This window comes from Arachis duranensis, chromosome 9 (genome assembly GCF_000817695.3).
Source record: "Arachis duranensis cultivar V14167 chromosome 9, aradu.V14167.gnm2.J7QH, whole genome shotgun sequence".
NCBI classification, from domain to species: domain Eukaryota; kingdom Viridiplantae; phylum Streptophyta; class Magnoliopsida; order Fabales; family Fabaceae; genus Arachis; species Arachis duranensis.
In genome coordinates, this window is record NC_029780.3 from 39,687,831 (window position 1) to 39,695,255 (window position 7,425).

The window sequence follows — 7,425 nt, forward strand, 5'->3', positions numbered from 1 at the left end:
AAGCATGAAAAGTTGGAGAACTCATGAAGAAATGAAAGAACCGGAAAGCTGTCAAGCCGACCTCTTCGCACTTAAACGACCATAACTTGAGCTACAGAGGTCCAAATGATGCGGTTCTAGTTGGGTTGAAAAGCTAACATCCGGGGCTTCGAAACGATATAAGATTTGCCATAGTTGCTATACATATAAGGACGCGTACGTGTCCTGTACGCGCACGCGCCGTTGGTGCACGTGATCACTTCATGCAAACTCGTGGCTAGCGAATTTACAAGCCTTGTGGGCCCAATCCAACTCATTTCTAATGCTATTTAAGCCAAGGATTGAAGAGGGATGAGGCATCTAGTTACAATTAGTCATAGTTTAGTTTTAGAAGTAGTTTCTAGAGAAAGAAGCTCTCACTTCTCTCTAGGATTAGGATTAGGATTAGACTTAGTTCTTATATCTAGATTTCAATTCATCTTCTTCTACTTCTACATCTCAATTCCTTGTTGTTATATTCCTTCTTCTTCCATTCTTTTATTGTAATTTCTTTTATGTTGTTCTTATACTTTGTTGTAGATCTACTATGTTCCTTCCATTTTCTTTCAATGCAATAAGAGGTAATTCATAATAATTGTTCTTCTTTGCTTTTCTATTGTTGATCTCTTGCCTTTGTAGTTAGATCTCTCTTTAATTCTTGCAATTTATGTTGTTTACTTTTATTGCCTTTTATGTGTTTGTTGAAATGCCTCTTCTAGATATAGTATAGATTTTGTTCCTCTTGGCCTAGGTAGAGTAATTAGTGACACTTGAGTTATCTAATTCCTTTGTTGATTGGTAATTGGAGAGATTGCTAATTGGTTTGGAGTGCACTAAAGCTAGTCTTTCCTTGGGATTTGTTTGAATACTTCGGTTTATAAAATTAGGGGTTTGTTACTTGTGACAAACAATCTTTTGTATGAAAGGATTATTGTTGGTTTAAAAACTATACTTGCAACGAGAATTCATTTATGAAATTCTAAACCGTCAAAAATCAATTAATCAGTCCACCTTTTATTTGTCTTCCTTTTTGTCTTTCTTTTTCTTCTCACTTGCTTGCTTACTTGTTTCTCCCTTGCCCTTGCCTTTTAGCCTTTGCCAGAATCCAGCTTTCTTCATTTTCTCTTCTACCCTGTTCTCCAGGCATATTACTTTGTCTACTTCTCTTTCACTTCTTACTTTGAAATATTCATCATAAATTGGAAATGCTGGTTCCATGTTATGTAGATGTTCCGCAATGTAGCTTAACTTGACTTGGCCATTTATGTTATAATCAGCTTGAACTCCATACCTTGCATCCTGAAGGGTTGTGAATTCCTTGAAAGCTCTCATGTTCTCAAGTTGCACTTGGGCCAACTGGTTGAATGACTCTTGAATTTGTGAAGCTTGTTCCTGTTGCATAACCAAAGATCTTGACTCAGTCTCTTTGTTGACTCATCATCCTCAACTAAAGCTCCTCTTGTCTTTGTTGAGATCTCATGTACTGTGAATGGAATTCTTTCTGCTTCTCTTGAATCCCTATGTATTGTTCTGATAACCTTTCAATTACTTCTTGCATCCGAACCATGTCCATATTGTTTTGAGGTTGAAATTGTTGTTGTCCTCCTTGTTCTTCCTGTGGTTCTTCTTCCTCCCTTGGTTCTTCTCTTCTTCTCCTTCTTTGTGGCCTTCGACTTTGTTGTGCCTCTATGACAATCATCATCCTTTCAAAGGTTATAGGCATGCCTGGATACAACCATGTTGGATTTGCATCCTCCATTGGCACTTTGACCCTCATGCACAATTGCATAATGGTACTTGGGTAATATAGCCAAGCGTCAGCCGAACTCTTCTCTGCAATCTTTTGAATATCATTCGCAATGATTTCGTGAACCTTCACTTCTCCCTCCATCATTATACAGTGTAGCATGATAGCTCTTTGCTTGTTGACTACTGAAGTGTTCACTGTGCCCAGGATTGACCTATTTATGAGCTCATACCACCCTTTTGCTTCAAGGGTTAGATCTCCTCTTTTCAAGTATTTGTGCCTTCTGTGTTCATCTCTTTCCCAATATACATTCACCACACAAATATTACTAGAGATTTCATCATAATCTGGGTTTCCATTTACTCTTTGGTGGTACCTTGGCTCATCAAAGTGGGTTGTCCTTAGTCCTAAGATCTTCGTGATAGCCTTCGAACTAAAATCCACTTCCACTCCCCGTACATAGCTCTTGTAAGTTGGAGCTTCATTCACATTAAGCCTTGGGGTGTTAGCATAAAACTCCCTTATGATGTTTGCATTAATCCTGGTGATTGGTGAGGTGAGTTCTTCCCATTTTTTCTTTCTGATCTTGGCTTTCATTTCTAGGCACTCTTCATCAGGTAGCTGAAATAGAACTTTTGGATATATCTTCTTGTCATTCATCTACCCCAGTTGCATTTGATGGTACCATGATTTGAACTTCCATCGATCATTTTCATTTCCACTTTCTTCAACCATGGGTTCCTTTCCCTTTCGTCTTTTTGCACTTGAAGAAGAAGCCATGCTCCCTTGTTTGGTCGACAGCTTGAGGTTAAAGGTTTATGAAGAAGATTGGGTAATATGATTTACTTTTGGAAGAAGAGTGTTTGAAGTGAAGGTAGTATGATGGATGCAAGTGAACAAGGGTGCTTAGTTGCACAGGGGGCACGATTTTTAGGCCTTTATTTTAAAGAACACAAGGTTTGAATATCTGGAGTGCAAGATGTGTGAAATTTTTGGTTCATGTGCATGGTTCAAGTGAGGCTTTTTATAGTAAACTTTAATGAAGAATGGATGGTTAAGATTCATTTGAACAAGTGGTCAATGAAGGGTGTGCATGCAAAGTTGAATAGAGACAAAATTTTCCTCTTCATGAAGTATATCTCCTCGGTTTTCAAAGTGCTTCTTCCAAGGGTGTGCAGATTCACCTTTCAAGCCATGTGATCCACTTTTGTCTTCATGCCAATCTCATCTTTCCTTGTCTTGTCCCTTTCATTAAATAGTTCTCTGCTCACCTAACCATCATAATAAGACGAAAAGGGTAAGCATTAACAAGTGATAACTAGAAAACACTTCACATTTAAAACAAAACAAAAAATGACTACCATTCCTTATATTCACTTAACCAACCATGACTCTCCTTGCATGTAGTCTTGGAGGACACCAAACTTAGTGTTTAGTTATATGGTCAAAGGTATTACTTCCTCCAAGTGTTGCTATTGAGATCTCTGCAAGATTATAGTCACTTTTGGTTAAACCAACATGAGAAACTCTTTATTTCTTTCTATTTTTAATTATGAACTCAAAACTATAAGCAGGGTTGTACTTTCATGAGTTTCAAAACACAAAAGACCCTTGACTTTCATGACTTGTTCTTGTAATATATACAACACCCAGTTGAATGTTTGGCTACATATTCCAAGGAACATATGTCTTAGTGTGCCTGTGGGCACACCAAACTTAGAATTGGATCATATGCTCTCCAGTGTCATGAATAGTTGTCAAGATTGTCTAAGAGAAATTGAATTCATGTTAGAACAATAATTATTATTCATATTAAAAACATTAAAGACAAGAAAACTAAATCATGGGTTGCCTCCCATGGAGCACTCTTTTATTGTCACTAGCTTGACATTGACTCATCATCAGGGTGGTTGATGATTGTGGTGCCTCAATTTGTCTCCTCTCACTGTTAGCTTTCTTCCAGTGCCTTGATGTTCAATCTCTACATGCTCCTGTGAGAGTATCCTGTTGATAGTATAGTAATCATCAGCCTGTTGTTCTATTCCCAACTGTTGGTAAACCAGTTGCACTTTATCTCTCTTTGAGAATCCCTCAGTTGGGATCTTTTTGTTTTTCCACCCTTTTTTGTTAATCCTTCTCTTTTGACAGTGGGCTGTGTTTTGGGATATATCTTCTTAGTGGCCAGCACCTCACTTTTCTCTTGCTTTCCCTCATTATTTTGTACAGTTTCATTTTCCTTTTGTCCTGCTTTGTTGCTTGTTTCTTGCTTTGGAAGGGAATTGATGAGTGTCTTATTGGTTTCTTCCTTCCACTGCAAGTCTTCCTTGTCAACCTCCATGCAGCTTTTTTTTTCAGCAATAGTTTGTGTCTCTGGAAAGACATTTAGAGTGATGCTTTCATCATGTACCCTTAGGGTAAGCTCTCCTTGTTCAACATCTATTATAGCCCTTGCTGTGGCCAGGAAGGGTCTTCCTAGGATAATAGAGTCACTCCCTTCTTCTCCTAGATCCAGGATCACAAAGTCTGCTGGAAATATGAATGCCCCTACTTGGACCAGGAGATTTTTTATCACTCTTCTGGGGAATACCAATGATTTATCCATGAGCTCTAGTGACATTTGTGTAGGCTTTACCTTCTCTATGCACAGCCTTCTTTTCATGGAATAGGGAATTAGATTGATACTTGCTCCTAAGTCACATAATGCATTATCAATAGTTATGCTGCCAATGATACAAGGTAGGAAGAAGCTCCCAGGGTCCTTGAGTTTTGGTTGGAGGCCCCTTTGAATTACAGCACTGCATTCTTCAGTGAGAAGCACTATTTCCTTCTCATGCCAACTTCTTTTTTTGTTGATAAGCTCCTTCAAGAACTTTGCATATAGAGGCATCTGCTCTAATGCTTCAGCCAGTGGAATATTAATCTCCAATTTCTTGAAGATTTTAAGGAATTTGGGGAAGTGTTAATCATTGGTCTCCTTGTCAAATGTTTGAGGGTATGGCAAGAGAGGTGTGAACATCCTCTCCAAGTGTTTCTGTCCTTGAGATGGTTCCTCCGTTACTTGCTTCCCTTTCCTTGAATATTTTGGTTGCTCATCTTTCTCTATAGACTTCTCTGGATCCTCTTTGTTGGGTACATCTTCATCTTTGTTGTTGGCATCATCTTCCTCAATTGGCCTTTTGTCATTGCCCATAAGCTTCTTATTTGCTTCTTTGTTATTCACCAAGATCCTTCCACTCCTTAATTGAATAGCTTTGCATTCCTCTTTAGGATTCGGAATGGTGTCACTTGGGAGTGAGCTTGTTGGCCTTTTAATCACAGCTTGCTTGGACAGTTGTCCAATTTGCCTTTCTAAGTTTCTCATTGAGGCTTCATGATTCTTGCTTGTTAGTTCCTGATGCTTCATCATCTTTTCCATCAGTATCTCCAGGTCGGAGATTCTTTGAGTATCTTGTGGTATTTGTGGTTGGTTGTGAGATGTTAAGAGTGAATGATAATTGTTGTGGTTGGTGGTTTGGTTATTAGATGGATAATGATTGGAATTGGGGTAATTGTTTTGGGGTTTTCTATATGCATTTTGGTTATTGTTTTGCTGGTTATGGTTCTAGTTGTTTCTTGAGTTGTTTTGGTTTGAATTTCTTTGCCATGGCTGCTGGTTTTTATTTTGGCTATCTCCCCATCTAAGATTTGGGTGGTTCTTCCAGGAGGGGTTGTAGGTGTCACCATAAACTTCATTTGATCCAAAACCTTGGTTGTGTACATATTGAACTTGTTCCTGCTGTTAATCCTCTTGGTTTTCTTCATTTGATCCCCATCCAGTTGGTGGTTGGCTTGTGACATTCACTTATGCAACTTGCAGGCTATCAATCCTTTTAGCCATTTGTTCAAATTGTTGCTGAATTTGCTATTGCATCATCTTGTTTTGAGCTAGGATAGAATCCACTCCTTCCAACTCTAGCACTCCTTTCCTTTGTGATGGTTGACGTTGTCTCTGATGAGCAAAGAAGTATTGATTATTTGCCACCATATCAATAAGATTTAGGGCCCCCTCTGCAGTCTTCATCAATTGTAAGGAGCCTCCTACTGAGTGATCTAGTGCTTCTTGCGCTTTCAGAGTTAGTCCTTCATAGAAGTTTTGAAGCTTATCCCATTCATTGAACATGTCTGGTGGACACTTTCTGATCAAAGTCTTGTATCTCTCCCAAGCCTCGTAGAATGACTCTCCATCCATCTGAGTGAATGTTTGGATCTCTGTCTTAAGTCTAATGATCCTTTGAGGAGGATAGAACTTGGCTAAGAACTTGTTCAGTAGATCTTCCCAAGTGTTGATGCTATCTCTTGGAAATGACTCCAACCATTGAGTAGCTTTGTCTCTTAGGAAAAATGGAAATAACAACAGCTTGTATATATTAGGATACACACTATTGGTTTTGACAGTATCACAAATCCTCAGAAAAGTGGATAAGTATTGGTTTGGATCTTCAAGTGGCCCTCCTCCATAAGAACAATTATTTTGTACCAAAGTGATGAGCTGTGGCTTCAATTCAAAGTTGTTTGCATTGACATTTGGGGTAAGGATGCTACTCCCATAATGCCTTGGATTACCAAATGTGTAGGAAGCCAAGACTCTCCTCTGTGGTTGACCATTGCTGTTGGCCACTCCCACTGGTGGATTTGTTGGATTCTCCTCCATTTCTTGGTATTATTCTTTTAATCCTTCCTCTCCAACAACACTTTTTCCTCTTGCCTCTCTTCTTAACCTCCTGAGAGTTCTTTCGTCTTGTTCACAGAAGGTATAGATCTCTCCTCTTACCTCTGTCCTACAACCAAGACAACAAGAAACACACAAAACCAGAAAACCAGTAATAATGCACTCTATTGCTAGAGTGAGGTTATGGTTAGCTTAAGCAAATATTCAAACAGTTAGTGTCTTAGTAAAAAATGAAGAAAAGTAAAAAAAATGCTTAATTTAGACTGCCACCTTACTTAATCATTGTCAATCTAATCAATCCCCCGCAACAACGCCAAAAACTTGATGATGTGAAAAATGATCCAACACAAAACTCACCGGCAAGTATACTGATGTGTGGAAAACGATCCAACACAAAACTCACCGGCAAGTGTACCGGGTCGCATCAAGTAATAATAACTCACATGAGTGAGGTCGATCCCACAGGGATTGAAGGATTGAGCAATTTTAGTTTAGTGGTTGATTTAGTCAAGCGAATTAAGTTTTGGTTGAGTGGGTTGTATTTAACAGAAGCTAAATTACTTGGAATGTAAAGGGAGAGGGGAGAATTGCAGTAAATTAAAGGACAGGAAAGTAAAATAGACTGAATCTTAAAGGACAAGAAATTAAATGACTGAAACTTAAAGTGCAAGAAATGTAAATTGCAGTAACTTAAATGGCAAGAAATGTAAATTGCTTGAATATAAAAGGGATTTGAGGACTGGGATTTGCAGAATCTAAACAAAAAGATAAATTGAATCACCACAATTAATAGAGCAGAAATTGAATTGGAAACAACTAGAATTCAAACAGAAACTGAAATTAAAGTGCAGCAGGGTTCACAAAAAAACCAAAAGTAAATTGGGATCTCAGGACTCCAGAGACTAGGTAGCAGAGCCCAGATCTCAATTGCCTTCCTAGATCCAAGTTCTCA